At 35.0% G+C, this 17,280-nt stretch overlaps 2 pseudogenes across 1 annotated transcript; one reads left to right on the top strand and one right to left on the bottom strand.

The window, feature by feature from the left end:
- The first annotated feature begins 4,403 nt into the window (after positions 1-4,403).
- LOC149229342 (malate dehydrogenase, mitochondrial-like) lies at positions 4,404-9,704 on the top strand (annotated as a pseudogene). The gene is made up of 5 exons (XR_016247926.1): positions 4,404-4,806; positions 7,816-7,989; positions 8,827-8,993; positions 9,355-9,416; positions 9,573-9,704. The product of XR_016247926.1 is annotated as a malate dehydrogenase, mitochondrial-like (transcript).
- Positions 5,133-7,792, bottom strand: LOC149229343 (E3 ubiquitin-protein ligase SP1 pseudogene; annotated as a pseudogene).
- Positions 9,705-17,280: the final 7,576 nt, after the last annotated feature.

The raw sequence follows: 17,280 nt of genomic DNA on the forward strand, positions 1-17,280 counted from the left end.
TATGGATTCGTGAACAATTACTAGTTTCAATACCATCTTCTGGATACGTATTACTATCATTCTTCATGCATTACATTTCCATCGACATCTCTACTCTGAGTAGTGGATGGCATGTCATCAATGTATGCTAATTTCATCAATTCCTCAAATTTTTCACGTGGTAGTGCTCTCTTCAATGCTTCTCTTCTTCTCCTAGTATGGTTTAAAGGATGAATTGGATAATCTCATTGAATTCTTAATGGTCTAGTTGGATCTTGATCATTAATAGGTGTATCATCAACATCGTTTACCTATAATTAAATGCAACCATTATTTAATGTTAGATAGCAATTACTGTATAGAACATGGATCCATTTCAAAGATATACGCAATAAATTACTCAACAAAACAACATTATACATGTATACAATAAATTAAAAATATTATTTTTGAACACATTATTTTAAAAACAAGCCACATTAATTTCATATTCTTAGATTTTCTACCTTAGGAACATCCAAAAACAATAATTGTCTCAAATTATTCATCTATGCATGTAGTATCATCATGACCAACCTCTTGTTCATTGTGTTGATTTTCTATTTCATTTACAAACTCCATTGTCATATCCTCTTCCACCCATTTCTTTTTGCGTGATTTAATTGTACGGCGTAGGCCACGTCCATATGCAGGTATTTGTATTGGTCTATCAAAATGATTAAACTCCTCATTTGTTCTGATTCCATTGCCAACCTAAAATAATTGATACATGCATTATTTTTTCCAAGGTTAGAGATTAGACTATATGATGTACTTATATCGTCCATTAATTTATAACTGAACTTATTTATAACACCCACAAAGTATAACAATTGTATCAAAGTATTCATTCCATGTATTATCATCATGACTAACCTCTTGTTCATTCCCAACTTTGGTTGAAGATTAAGATGCCATCTAAATACACCACCACAAATGCATTGGTGAAGGGTCACAAGATGTCATCCATCAACTTCATGAAGGTTGCAGTAACATTCGTCAACTTGAAAGGCATGACCAACCATTCGAAAAGTCCCTCCTTGGATTTGAAGGCAGTCTTCCACACATCAGAATTAACCAAACTTCAAGTTAATATTGCTGGAATATTTGGCCCCCTTGAGCTGGTCCAGAAGGTCATCAATCCATGGGATTGGGTACCTATTATAGACAATGATTTTGTTTGGCACCCGATAGTCAATATAGAGTCTCCAGGTCCCATCCTTCTTATGTACCAATACAATCAGACTCCCACACGGTGATGAGCTTTTCCTAATGTGCCCTTTCTGCAACAACTCCTGAATTTGCCTCTTGATCTCATTCTTCTCCAGAACACAACGTCGATATATTGATCCATTGGGAATGACGCGCTTGGGGTCAGATCGATGGAGTGCTTGACCTGACAATGGAGAGGTACCCCTGCAGGTGAGGTGAAAATGTCCTTGTACTCCTCCATGACCTTGTCCATCTGCTACTACTGTGCGGAGGAGCCATGTTTGGAATTTGTGGCCACAATCTTCTTCTTGTCCTGAGGGTGAATCATAAGGAAAACAAATTTCCTAGTCTGTGAAATGATCTTACTACATTTCTTTGCAGAGATCAAATAGATGGTGGTAGGCGGGGCTACTCGAGCTAAAGGAGTTGGAGACTTTTGGCTAGTCTAGAGAATATCACAAAACAACTCCTAAACTTCAATGCACTCGCTTTCCAACACATACTAAGAAAGGGCAACAAGTTGGTAAACATGCTTGCCAATGAAGGGCTCAACTTCACTTTAGAGCTCATGGAATCTCTATGGGAACAAATTTTTGTTGCTCAATGGAAGCATGAATGTCAGGACATTGTTGAACAAGACAAAGTTCCCTAAGGTGGGTGCACAACATTAATTTTCCTGATTGACCATGATCTGTAGTAATCATATGAGAGGGAGGCAAGATGCCCACACCTAGCGACCTGCATGGCATATCTGCCACCACCATCATAATTCTCAGTAGAGGATGATATTTATGGTATTAGAGGCATTTGTACGAAAGGAGGTGGGCTACTATCATTTCGTAGATCTCACACTCTTTGAATCGAGCACACATTCATGGTTTTGTGTAGGTGAGTACACCACTGTCATTTAAAGAAGCAAAGCATATAATGTTGGATCATTAAGAGAAAAATACAGCCAATTCTCGAAGCCTTTAAAATAGGGCATATGGTCATGGGGTCCTGCAACACTCTATCAATGACTCTAGCTTGCAAGCGCCATGTAATCCCCGACGTTTGCACTTGCAATCAACCCCTTAGGATCTCCACTTTCGGTTATTATCCATGCCTCTCCTTTACAAGGATCTCTATCAATTAAGTTTGGTCTTCTCCTTTACTCCCGTTGCAACTCACTTCAGGATTGGTTCTTTTCCACAACCTCTCTTCTTGCTCCGATTTGGAATTTCGGATCTTGTCTCTCTGTCCCCATGCTTGGCTTTATTTTTGTTGCAGGTTTCCTCACCTGAGCCTCCTCACAATTTTAACCCCCCCCCCCCCCCCACTTTCAGTTAGAAAGGTTAACCTCTATCTAGTTTATTTTTACCCACCATCGACTTGTTCCTCCTTTCAATCGACTTTCTGCCGCCCCTACCTCTCACTCAGTCATGGTTCGATGTTGCACCACCATCTCCACAGAGGCAGAACATAGGGGCAGATCGAGTCAACCCCCCTCTCCTACTCCTCCCTCCCTGCATGCCTCCCATGCTCAGGATTCCACCGGAGCCATCATGGACCATTATCAACGTCTCGTTCTTGAGGTCATGTAGTGAGCTATCGCTTACATCAAAGGGCAAGTTCGCTAGGCTAGAAGATACGTGCCAAATCATCACGTGGAGCGAGAAACACAAGATTATATTCATGATAACAAAAACTCCACCAGGGCGAGGGCCTCTGCTTAAGAATATTAACCTGTAATGGCATACTGAGACACTCATGGGCCGGGTACTTACTGACAGGGTTGACACCTAACAAGAGCTCCTTATTTGATGTTAGAACTCCTAAACAGAATGAACAACATGGAGAACATGCTGAATGACATGGATGACAACCTCAACCAAATTCTATCTACTACCCAACCTCCATCAACCACAGGAGATGACTCTCACCCTCGAGCTCATACTTAACACCCTGTAGAATGACAACTCAAGTGCAACTCTAGGAAAAATGATAACTCTCTCTATACCGTCTCTATTCTTCTACTTATTTCAGAATGTATTTTGGTCTCTTAGTTTATGTAATTTTTTCTATGTATATCCTTGTTTTTGGTTTAAATTCCCAGACTCTCAGGTCAGAAAGAATGCGAGCAATATGAAAATTTTGTTTATGTGCTATTGCTTTGACCTCCCTAACGATAAACCAAACCAATCCATCTATGTTATAATCACGTTTTTTCTCGCAGTAATATAATCTAAATCCTCTAATCTTACAAAAATATGTCATTATTAGCTCAAGGATGAACTCTTATGGGATTAATACCCTTACTTACAGGATTTTATTTTAAAATACTCGTTTATCTAACTTACTTGCTACATTAACCCAACTACCTTGTTATTTACTGCGCTAAGCGCATGAAATAACTCCATTCTTTCAAACAATTCTATCTCTTTATTTATCCTGTAAACTATTTATAACAACATTCTTTAACCCTACCTTATACCTTTATAAAAAGATTTAATTATCATTATAAATCTCCATCAACAATGATATTTTTATAATATCTTTCCTCAATGATCTTATTACCTTGAAATAAAAATTAAAAAGTATCCTAATCCCTAAATATAAACCTTTCCTTTTCCCTAGAATGGAAAATGGTCCTTCACACTCTTATAACCCCTAAAAACATATTCTTTTAAAATATATAGCTATCTCAATTATCACTCCCTTTTAAAAAACACCCTAACATCATATTCACCACTTTTAAAGATTCTCTGCAAAGATTCACCACTTTCGAGGATTCCTTGGGATTGGACTATTCGACATACATAACAAACAACTAAAATGGTCCAAATCAATCAAAATATCCACAATATGACATATTCCATAAATAACTAACACCCCTGAAAAAAAAACACTTTCCTTTTAAACACACCGAGATTTGCAATGTTTAAATACATTGTAAACTAGTCTGACCCCTAACCAGAGTTTGATAAAAATCTCCTAATATTATTAAATTTATTTAAAAAAATAAAATAAAAAATATCTCTATTTTATTTGACCAACTGAAAATTTCGATCACATGATGTTCCATTCCCAACCTCGTCCCCCCAAAAGAGGGATTTCTATCACGAGCTGTCTGATTGTCAATAACTAAGAATTTCGCAATAAAATAGATTAAACCAAAGCCCTGTATAGTACCGTGAGGCTTTAAAATCCCTTTTAACAAAGTCGTATCCACACATCTCCATTGATTCGGCCTTTAAGCTCTGGAATCTCCCCCTTCTTCTTCATCTGCCTTCAGCTTGCATTCTTTCAGTGTTACCAGCGGCAAAAATGAGTTCTGCAATGCGACGATTGGTGGGATCTGCACTGAAGAATGCATCATCTTCTTCTTTCAAAACTAATGTTATGCCGAGAAGGTTTTATTCGAGTGGTGGAAGTCCGCCACGCAAGGTTGTTGTGTTGGGAGCTGCTGGGGGTATCGGGCAGCCATTGGCTCTTCTGATGAAACTCAATCCTCTGGTGTCAAAGTTGGTGCTCTATGATATCGCTGGCACTCCAGGTGTGGCTGCAGATGTCGGCCACATCAACAGCCGTGCTGAGGTGGGTTCCTCTTTTCCTACCGCGTTTTTTTCGTTCTCTGTATGCTGGATCTGTTCTCTCTGCGAACGATAGAGATGTTTTGATTTTAGTTTCAAGGGATCTCCATTGGGATCGATCGTACGACGACCCACTTGGTAGGATCTACTTTTCGTTAGTGTTTTACCTGTTATTAGTTCTTTGATTTTACGTTTCTGATATTGTCCATGGTCAGATACTTTATTTATTTTGGTAAGCACCTATTTTTTTAAAGGAACCAGGCCTTATACTAGGCTTAGACTCCACTGCTATAACCTGTCAAGGTCTCTGGGATTCTTCGAATGTGGAATTTATTCTTTTGGCCACATTTTTGCAGGAAATATGCCTTCCGGGGCTTTTGAACGTGGGTTTGAGCCCTGAAAGCGCAATGATTTAATTTCTTAAACACAACCCAATTCACGTTAATGGTCAACTCAATTCACTTTCATGGTCAGTTTGTAAATGTGTTTGTGCATATTTTGATTGATGAAAAAAAGCACCTAGATATTTATTTCGTGGAAATCCATGGCTGCATCATGTGCACCTACTCGATTAGGGTTTTTAATTTTATGGATCTAGGTGACATTTGGCCCAACAATCCATTGAAGCAACGCCCATCACATTGTCATTCTAAAACGATTGTATTGTACACCGTGAATATTGGATTTGACTATACCTGACATTCTTTGGGCCATTTCAAAAGAGGCAGATATTGAGGGCTACATTATTATTATTTTTGATTGTTTTCTTGTTGGCAAATGTATTTCTGTTAACATAGTGGGTTTTTCCCTCATTGTAGATGCTACAAACATAGAATCTCTATTCCACCAATTTCATGCAGGATTTGCACCTGATCTTGTCTGTTGAATCTCAATATGGTAGTTAACTCCGATGGTGAGATAATGCCGCAAAATACTTCTAAGAGGGCACTGAAAGTGCTATGATTTAACTACTTGACTACAATCTGCCTGACATTTATGGCTAGATTGAAATTTGGGCTGTGCTTATTATTATTATTAGCAATAGTAGTATTTGCTATTGATAGGAGAAGGTTGAAATTGAGGTTGGGCTCACTATTATTGTTTTTGTTTGGTCAAGGCCTTTTGACTGGCGTGGGTGAAACACCTTAATTGCATCTATTCATCAAAGTCACGCATGACTTGCAGATGGGCTCATCTGTGCAAACCTCAATAGCACAGGGGTCATCATTAACAACACCTCTGCATTATCATTGAACTGGTGTTTATCACGTTAACCCGACTTCATATTTTGGAATGACATGGGCAGCCGCATTATCATGGGAATATGCCTCCTGGGTTTTGAACCCGGGTCATCCTCATGACAAGCACCCTACAACTTGCCACTAAACCACAGCCCAATGGACGAGGTAGTTCATATTTTTTTGATGAAAAGTGCATCTATATTTTTAGCAGAATCCACGGCTGGATCATATGCCTCTGCTTAATAGGACTTTTTGATCTGATGGATCTAAGTCATACTTGGCCTAATGACTACTTAGAAGTTAGAATAGTCTCATTGCATTGTCAATTTGTTATTTTGTGAGGATTGAATTGATGACCCTCTGCATATTGGATTTGCCTCTATATCCAACCTTTTTGGGGTCGTTTAGATTTGCCTCTTTATCCATGAGTAGATTAAATCAAAATAGTCTTCGCAGCGTAAATTAAACTAAGGTTGAATAAACTCCCTAAAGTGGCTTGTGAGATGCTAATTATTTATCACAGCATCACTTTTATACCTGGATTGGATAAGAGTCTTAAATGATAAAACTAAGGTCCTATCCAGTCGTACAATGCTCCCTTTGATCATCACATTTAAAGAGGATTAGTTAAATGGCTACTATTTTGTTTAGCGAGTTGTGGCATTTAGCCCCCGCCAGACATACAAATAACCATTTATCCCTTGAAAGGAATTGGAGATCACATTGATGTTGTCTTCACACAGTCATCAGGATACTCTCTCACATAGTAAAATTGCCCAGTCCACCATTTCAACAATGACCATAGAATCTCAACAGTTCTTTCACAATTACAGGGATACATGAATAAACATCAAAAAATCTAATATTATGATTTAAATACATGGAACTGTCTTGTGTCAAGCACAACAATACCTCGCCAACAACTGTCAGAGTAGTACCTGTGGGAAGTACTTTCTCGACTCTCTTCACTCCAAGCATCTGTTGTAATAAGTTATAACATTCATTAAATCAACACAATGACTGATCTTCAATACTTCTTTATATAATGGTAGTATTTCAACAAAGCGTAAGTGTGAAACACAGACCTTAAGGCCTTGCAAATAGTCTAGTGTACCACGCACAGGTGACTGGCCAGATTCTTCAAAAACTTCACTTGCAACAGTTAATTCTAAGCCCCTTGCTCCACGAGCACCAACAACATATGCACTGCCTGTTCCATCCTCCTGAAAATAAATAGACATCCGAGATAGAGAACATAAAAGCATATGAATTGCAGAAATATATATTAGTAAGGCTCCTTAATGCATTTCTCACAAGATAGTTTTGAAACACTGGGCTCAAATATTTGTATTCTGATATGGTTGAAAATGTTGATAGGTACATAGTAAAGACTATACCCTGATTGAAATGTCGTATACCTGGATTGGACAAGATTATACCCTGATTGAAACGTGGGTTGGTATAGGTCTTCAATCTCCTACGAGCATAATCATTGCTTTTGGTGCTCTATCTCCTCGGTAAAAGCCAAAAGGTGGATTTTACTATAGAATACAAATAATCCTATTCTTGTTCACTATGAGGAGGACATACCATTGCTTGGGTCATGGAACAAGGATAACAAGTTTTACTTCTTTTGGAACTTTGCGATAATAATTTCTTTTCTTATTTTTTGGTCTACATATTTATCATTTAATTTGGTACTGCCATATTGATTTTATCATGCTTGTGTCATGACCTTGTCAGTAATTCACAGCAGTGTGACCTGGGTGCAGGTTGCAGGATATATGGGAGAGGAACAACTTGGCACGGCATTGGAGAATGCAGATGTTGTGATCATTCCTGCTGGTGTGCCTCGAAAACCTGGCATGACCCGTGATGATCTCTTCAACATCAATGCAGGGATTGTTAAATCTCTTTGCTCTGCAATTGCAAAATACTGCCCAGAGGTAAGTTGTCATGATTTATGATCTTCTTTGAAGTTTTTGTTTTCATGCGATTTTCTTATTGACTATTTCATAGGAATAAGCATGACGTTCATTGTAAGTTGCTTTGTCGAAGGCTTTGTATGTTTGAGATCTATAGAGATGGCAATATATACAAATACATATTTGCAAGAATCTTTAAGCAAGTTGTTGATCTAGATTTACATACTGTTCTTGTATATAATCAATTCTACTGGAGAGGTTAACGAAGCTTGAAGACTTCTTTGAGTCAAACGAATAGGTGATTGACTCATTATTGACTCTTTATTTAGACAAATTGCAGCTAACTTTTGCCCATAAGAAGGAAATACTAATTGAAATGAACTTAAGAGTAATTAGCTGTGTAGTCCAATGCAAGTTTGCAGCCACTGTTAAAGCCCTGTTATTCTTGTTTCTCCTCTTGTAGTTAGTAACTTAGATTTTGGACTTTTGAGAAAATTGGCATATGAATATCAATATAAAAAATATCCTTGGTCTTCTATTTAACTGTGCACAAATCCACTTGATCACGAGGTATCCTCTATAACATTATATATTACATACAATCAGTATGTACTACCATTAGTGTGGCAAGTTAATAGATAAAGAAGTATGTTTCACAATTATTTGTTTTGTTCATGTACTGGTGTGTGTGTACAGTATGTATAGTATATTGTTACATATTATATAGATAGAGATATGGAGAGGGGGGAGAGTGTACTGGATAATGTTTTCCTTCTATCAGGAATGGTATATTTGGATTCAAGAAATCATCTAGAATTGGTTTTTATGGCATTGCTGAGGACTTGATATCCATGGCAGGCAATTGTAAATATCATCAGCAATCCTGTAAATTCTACTGTACCAATAACTGCTGAGGTTTTTAAGAAGGCAGGGACCTATAATGAAAAGAAACTCTTTGGTGTTAACTCTTGATGTTGTCCGCGCAAAGACGTTCTATGCTTCAAAAGCAGGAGTTCCTGTTGAAGGTATTTAAAATTCTGGCTTGTTATGCTTAGCTACTCTCAAATATTTAGTATTCTGTAAAATATTTTTATTTTTTATAATTTAATCATGAAATATGCATCCTGGGCAAACATGCCAGGCACTTGTCCTCATTTCAAGGATGGTATCATAGGGCTCAAGGCCATCAGAAATATAGTCAGCTCAAGATGTCACTTGAGGGAATTGAACCCGGGTGGGAAGGATAACAGTCTTTGCACACAACCATCTGGGCTAGACCCAATACATGATATGCTGCAGGATCTTACCAACATCATGCTTTTTTTAACATTAGATACAATTCTCAGTTTTATGTTTGTTGTTGATGTCATCCTATGCTGTTTGCAGAAGTTGATGTTCCTGTTGTAGGTGGACATGCGGGTGTTACAATTCTTCCACTTTTTTCACATGTATATGACTTTGTTGGATCCTCATCTTGAGTTTGTTCTTTACTCTTGGATATTAGAATATTAATTTATCAAAGATAAAATGAGATCATAATTACCTACCCTTCAATACAGTTAAAAAGGGAACTAACACTTTTTTGTTTTGATAAAATTTTTTAGGCAACACCAAAGCCAAACTCTGTATTGTCTGAGGAGGACATTAAAGCCTTGACAAAGCGCACACAGGATGGAGGAACTGAAGTTGTTGAAGCAAAAGCAGGGAAAGGTTCAGCCACACTGTCTATGGCGTAAGTTTATGTTTTGGTCCTCTATAGTGGCTAATATGCATTCATATATTTTGAATGTTTTTTTATTCTTATGTGACTGTCTAGAGTGCTGAATTTTTCATCTTGATGCAGTAGTTGGAGTCAGATAATCTTATCATGGTGTGTGCTTCATGATTTCATGCTTGGCATGCAACATGATTTCATGCTTGATAAGTACCTAATCTGAGATTCACTGTCAGTGAGAATATGGCATGAAGGAGCTTCTTTCTCTTTATCTGAATCTTGTACTTCATACATTTGCATGTCTCAAATCTTTTGCCTTAAGCTTAGGTACTTATCCTACATGAAATCATGTAGCATGCATGTCTCAAATCTTTTCCCTTAGGCTTTCTCATTTGTGTGAAACTCAGCGGGTGCTTTTAACCTGTGAGGTTTGACCGATGGATTGTTGCCTTTTTACCTTAGTTTGATTGAAATGTTCAAAGTTAATCTAGATTCTGCATGCAAAGATCCTTCCCTAAGAAAAGCCATGAGTCTCTTCAAGGATGTTATTCCTTCTTAAACATAAGATATGTCAAATGGATCCCGCAAAAGTTGTGTGCTTGATGATGGGTAAATCTGGGTATGAGATTTACAAATTTGCACTTACATGTATGCCTGTGGTTGCAATTTCATAGATAGGCGCATAACATCCATTCATTACCTCATCTTGAGCATTTGAGCATGGTTCATGCAAAAAACATTGCTGGTCAGTTAAATCCATTAGTTGAAAACTTGGAAGTGAAGAGTAGTGTTGTAGTCTTCTCTATGTTGATGAATGCTTTTTGAGACTTCAAAATGTTTAGACATGCAATTCCTTTTTCATCTTGCTCCTGTGTTCTCAATTTTTTTTTTCTACTGTTTTTTAAGGCCAAATATAAACCATGGGATATATATTTTTACCCTGAAGACCTCCAAATCATTTGGAAAAGGAGGTGCTGCAGCAAAAGAGATGGGTTGAATTTGTTGTTTGGATGGACTCTATGGTATGTAATCTTAGTTGGATTTCCAATATACTTTTAAACCATATTTTCATTTTATTTTTTAGTACTATTAGATATTATATCTTACCTCATTTTATGGTTAACATTGTATAACAAAAACATGCGTTGTGTTATGTAATTAATACTAACATGTAATATTTAATTTTTTTGTCAGAATGCTATAGGTAATGATTGCCAAGATGATGATCCAAATTATGTTCAACATATATCAGGAGATGATGAGGATGAGGATGAGGATGATGGTGGTGAAGGAGGAGATGATGATGATAGTTGCGGTGTTGGTGATGATGTGGATCAGAGTAATGAGGATGGTCAAGATGATCATGAGGATGATCTTGGTGGTGGTAGCTAGGCATGCACATGCACTGTTTTTTATGAAGAAATTATTGTGTAGAATGACATTGTTATGTTTAAATGGGTGTTGTGAATTTACCCTATATCAATGAGACATTTTGATTTTGTAATCATACGATGAGTTTGATTTATGTATGTTGTTAATTTATCGTAGAATAACGATATTCATGAAATATTTTGATTTGTTAATCATATTTGAATTTTAGTTGTTTTGATTAAAATAATACTGATTTTATTAGTATTATGTTGTTATTTTATACATGTTTTGAAAATTGTTAATGACACATTGTTATTTTTTTGGATGGATGTTGTCAATTTCTCTTAAATTTCTTTACAAATGATTTTGAATTGTGATATCTGCTTTAATGATATTTAGAAACTATCATATATTTCACTATGAATCTATAAAGGGGGTCATATATGTAAAGAAAAATATACTCTATATAAGAAGTCAAATGCGGATGTAACCATGGATGCAAAATTGAAAGTAAAATTGGATGTTAAACTAGGAATTAATACAAAATGCAAACAATTGACATACAAAGTGTTTTAAATTAGAAGTGAAAAATTGTGCAATAGTTGACACAAAGAAGGGAACAAAACATGGCATACAAAAGGATATCAAATTGGGCAAAAACAAGGACACATAAATGGGCACCAAATTAGATGCAAAAAAAGACAACAACTAGATGTAAAATAACATGCAAAGTTGAGCGCTAAAAAGAAACAAAAAACGTTACAAATTAATATGCCAAATGATGATGCAAATAATGGTGTAAATTTGGGATGCAAACTTGGGTGCAAAAAATGAAAAAAAAAAGATGTAAGAAAAGACATAAAACAAGATGCAAAATGGGGCTGAAAAAACGTGAAACCAAGGATGCCATATTGGATGTAAAAAATGATTCCTAATCACATGCAAATTTAGGCTCGAACTCAGACACAAAATTATATGCAAATGTGGACACAAAATGAGGCAAAAAAAGATGCAAATTTGGATGGTGAAAACGATGTAAAACTAGACACCAAAAAAATGCAAAATTGGATGAAAAAGTCGGTGTAAATAATGGTGCAACATTGGACACAAGTAGACAAAAAAATGGTGCAAAAAGGGGCATAAAATAGCTTAAAATTGGATGCAAAACTTGGTGCAAAAACAAATACAAAAGTAGACGTAAAAAATGGCTCTAAATTGAATGTACCATTAGACACAAAATAAGATGCAAAGGTGGACACAACACATGACTCGATATAAGATGCAAATATAAATGCAAATTTCGATGCTCAAAATGATGTAACATTAGATGCAAGAGATGGTGTTAAAAATGATGCAAAATTGGATGAAACAAATGACGCAAAATATGGTGCAAAATGAGATGGGAAAAATGGAGACAAATCAAATGTAAATGTGGATGTAAAAAATGGTCCAAAAAAAGATGCAAAAATGGGCACAAAAATGGATGCAAAATTTGGTGCTAAATCAAATTCAACACATGGTGCAAAGATAGGCACCAAAGCTGGTGCAAAAATAGAAGCAAAAACTAGTGTAAGACTAGATACAAAACCTGGCGTAAGACTAGATGCAAAAACTGACACAAAATGGATGCATAAAAAGACGTTAAATTGGATTCAAAATACAGTGTAAACTTGATGCAAATGATGGTGCAAAAATGGAAGCAAAAAATGACACAAAATAGGAAGCAAAAGAGAATGAAAAATAGATGCAAAAAATGACACAAAACTAGAAGCAAAACCTGTCATAAAATAAGATGCAAATCTTGGTTCAAAATTTGATGCAAAAAATGATGCATAGTTTGGTGTAAAAAATGATGCAAAATCTAGCGTGAAAAAGGATGCAAAATTAGGTGCAAAAAAGGACGCTTTAAAAATTGTACAATAGAGCCAGATTTAGCGCCAGGTTGCTCATCACAATTACAAAAAAGATGCACTAAAATCTGGCGCTAAATCTGGCGCAAATCGCTGGTTTTGTTGTAGTGGTGCCACCTCTCACAGATGATGTATTCCTAAGACAATTGAGATCTAGAGTTGGCCAACCTCCCCAGGTTAAGCCAATGATAGACATATGCAAGGTCAAGGACCAAATGGCTGAATAGGACCATTCAATTTGGAGAAGCTTGTCATCATTTATTTTTATTTTTAGTTCTTATTTTCACTTATTCTGAGGAAGGTTGTTTGAAACCTCCTCAGATTTTTATGTAATAGTATATTTTTGAAACATATATATATATATATATATATATATATATATATATATATATATATATATATATTATTTAAACCTCTCTCATACATTTAGAGAGGGGTCCATAATTGTATCAAAAACCACTTTGCAAGAGATTGCACTTCTGTACTTTTGTGAATGTTTTGATGAAATAATTGGAACAGGATCTAATTTTCTTGGATATTGAAGTGTACTCTACTGAATTTTCATTTATGTACTCTTAGAGTATATTCGATTGAAAAAAATTTGATCAATATTGTTGTTATCATGAGTAGGACCTTTCATATCTCCACTTTTATCTTATAATTGTGTTTTGTTGATGACTTGGCAGTACTTTTTCTTATATTGTGTTATGTAGGAAATCTGAATTATAGTTAAACATCAAAGCACTTTTATATAAATGTTTGAGCTGTAATTTCTTATTGAATACATAATCAATTTATATATGTGATATATTTTTCATAATTATTTTGCCTAACTATTTAGTCAAAATAATTATCTTTAAATGATTTCTTATCTTATAGCAATTGAATGATCTTTATTACCTTTTGCTTTAAGACATCTTTGTAGATCACATGATTTGAGTAATTCCCAAGTATATAGTAAGATAATGTTATAATATATAGATGCACATGTTTACTATTTAAAATAGATCATTTTTATTATATAATTTTTCATTATATCTTATATCAACCCAATGTCATTATCATATCAATTCTTGCTGGGAAATTGGTCCCATTATCCCCAGTCAGAGCCACCACACCAAACGGAAAAGGAGTTTCTTTCAAGTTCTAGACTAGGTGGTTATCCCCCATGTTGTTGCAATGGAATTTCGAGGCTTCAATAGACCTCAACCACTGTTTCTTTCAGTTTTTTAGTTTCTTTAATTGTAGCACAATTTACTTTTTTTGGTATTTTTTGGGTTGTGAACTTTCGGAGATGTTTGAGGCCCTAAATGATGTTATTTTGGAAAAAAATGAAAACATGAGTCATTGAATCATTTTTGTAGTTGAAATTTGTATTTCTTTGATAGATCTTTCTAGCGAGGTATTTTGCGCATTAATCGGAGGTCGTATGCCAAAGTTATGACCACAAGAAGTTGATGTACCAATTTACCCAAATGGGGCTCATAGTTTTGGAGCTTCATCTCTTAGGGTTAGGTTTTTGGATTTTTAGGGTTTTCCATTGTTTCCAAATAATAAATATTCCTTATATCTTCATTGTAACATTATTCAGAGGCATGTAGCCGCCACATCTCTTCTCAGAGATAAGCTACCATCGCCCGAGATAATTTATTTCCATTCTGTATGTAAGCATATTTAAGTTCTTTGATATTAATGAAATGAAGTTTTATTCCTGCTTCATATATTTGTTTATGTTTATATCTATATTTTTTTTCATTCTTGCATAAGTCTGGATCAATCTTCATCATTGAGCTACTTGGATTGATTTACTAGTTCACAAATCTAGAATTTCTGGAAGTCCCTTGTAGCAAAATAGTAGTAATTTTCTGATATTTTTTAGAACGTGATAATGAGATTCATTTGAGTTGATTCTACTTGGATTAAGTCATAAAAACATTCAAGTTAATAAAAAAAATTACCAAATTTCATTTTTATTTGATTAGGTTAGGCATTTGATAGGTTAACTAGCTCACTAGTTCTTGCATTTCCAATTTTTATAGTAATTTTCTGCTATTTTTTAGCACATGTTAACAAGGGTAATTTGCACTGATTCCACTTGGAATGGGGTCCTAAGACATCCTAATTAATAAAAAAAAAATCAATCCCATTTGAATTTGATTTATTTGGCTATTTTGTTATCACTAAAAAATAATCACCTAGCCATTTCTCACTAGGTGGATTAAAATACACCATGTAGATTTAATTTTACCATAGTAAAATCACTTTCATTGTGGAAAATAATTTAGGAAGCCACTTTTATTAAATTATTTTCTAATTTAAATCAAAATCCCCATGAGAATAATTAGATAAATTATTATTTATTTAATTTTCTCTAGGAATGATTATTAAATCATTATTTAATTATTATTTCTTGTCACATTTGACTAAATCCCTTAGGAATATTTAAATAAATCATTATTTATTTAAATTTCCTTATTTCTGTTATTAGAATAATTATTAAATCAGTATTTAATAATTATTTTGATTTCACACCTTTCTTATTTCTCGTGAAATAATTAATAAATCATTTTATTTGTTAACTATTTCTAAATAAAGGTATTTAACCATTTTAAATATATTTTCCCTCTCCAATAAATATAATAAAGTATTCAAAGTAGTTAGTTTTGAATTTGGTTAATAATATTTTATCATTCTCCATTTTCGAGATTAACTCCATACTTTGCTATAAAAAGGAGGGTTTTCATGCATTCTTCACCATGATCATAATCATTGTCAAAATTATCGTCATTTTTCTTGAGCTCCCATTTTGAGTTCTCCATTTTTGTTTGGGGTTTTCACATATTGAGAGAGATAATTAGTTTCTAAAGCATCAAGGATATCAAAGGACCCATCCCATGAAGGGGGACTTACAGACGAATCTGTATATCTCCTTCACCAGGTGTTATCAATAGAAGTTTTATTAATTTAAAATAGTCTTTCCAATTGGGTTATTATATTGGATACTTTATATTGATGCTTTTTGTTTTGGATTTTATCTTCTTCTACTACAAGTTTTCTATTTGTGTTTTAGATCTAAGATGACAACAACTATCAACTCGTTGTTAGGGTCACTTGACACCTAGTGTCTTCAGTGAAGTATTTTTGGTACACCTTCCAAGAATTTTCACACTAACTAATGGCGACTCCACTGGTGTAATAACAATGTTCTTGGGTGAGTGAAGTTTCAGAAAATTTCAAGGTTTTCTTCAGATATTTTTAGCTTCTCAATTTCTATTTATAGTATTAAACCCTATTTTGTCAAATGTTCAAATTGTGTTGGGTTTCTGGTCTTTTCCGTAGGTCACAAGTATCAGCTGAGCAGGAGACAACAAAATCTATGTGAGATCTACCAACCAAGAATCCCAGGAAAAACGTGCACTTTTAAGCCCCATAAGTGAGTTGCAGAGCACACTTTTTGGCTAGAAAATTGTGTTTTCCTCATAAACAAGTCAGTACCTGCGTTTTGTACCTTTTTTGAAAAATTTTCAACTTTTTTACAGATTTGTCAAGTGTTGTTGGCAGACTGGTTTGGATACTTCATCTTTGTTTTCAGTCTCCCTTAAGCTTGGATCCACTTGATTTTTCTGTTTGAGGAAGGAAAAAACCCCCTAGGGTTTAGAGTACACCTCCACATTGTTAGGAAGAGCTTTGTTAAGTGAAGAGTCTAGGGTTTTCAACATTTTTAGCCTTTGTTTTTCAGATCCTATGCATCACCTTTCAGGTCTCTTGGATAGGTTTATTTTACCTTTTCTCCTTTTAGAGTTTCGATTTTCCTTTTCCCCCTTAGGATCCCCTTGAGCATCCTAGGTCTTTGAGCTTCACACCTGTCCTTTGCATCATATTTTACCTTTGATTTTTGTTGGTTGTCTACATCATTTACAATAGTTTAGAGCCTTTAGATCCCAGTCCCTTGATATTAGATATATTTTGCCTCTTTTTGTGTCTTTGAGTTTCTTGTTTTCCTTCTCTTGCTTAGTAGCCCTTGTGGGTGTGGTTTTCTATGCTTGATTGGCTATTTATTTTTCTATCATTTTCAAATTTATTTGCAATATTTTAGAATTTTACTTTCAGCATCATATGGCATCATGAAACATGCTTAATTAATGCATCCACTTGACACGTCATTTTCACACACTCACACCTTAATAAATCAACACACATAGATTAAGCCCACTTGGGCATCAGGGCCAAACAAGATTTCTAGTATAGGTGTAGGATCGGTGGGATAGACTTCCAATAACACCCATTGGTCACTTTCATTGAGACATAGAAGTTGAC

This window comes from Pinus tabuliformis, chromosome J, assembly GCF_031772625.1.
Source record: "Pinus tabuliformis cultivar Carrire ecotype Pingquan chromosome J, CPIR1, whole genome shotgun sequence".
Classification (NCBI taxonomy): Eukaryota; Viridiplantae; Streptophyta; class Pinopsida; order Pinales; family Pinaceae; genus Pinus; species Pinus tabuliformis.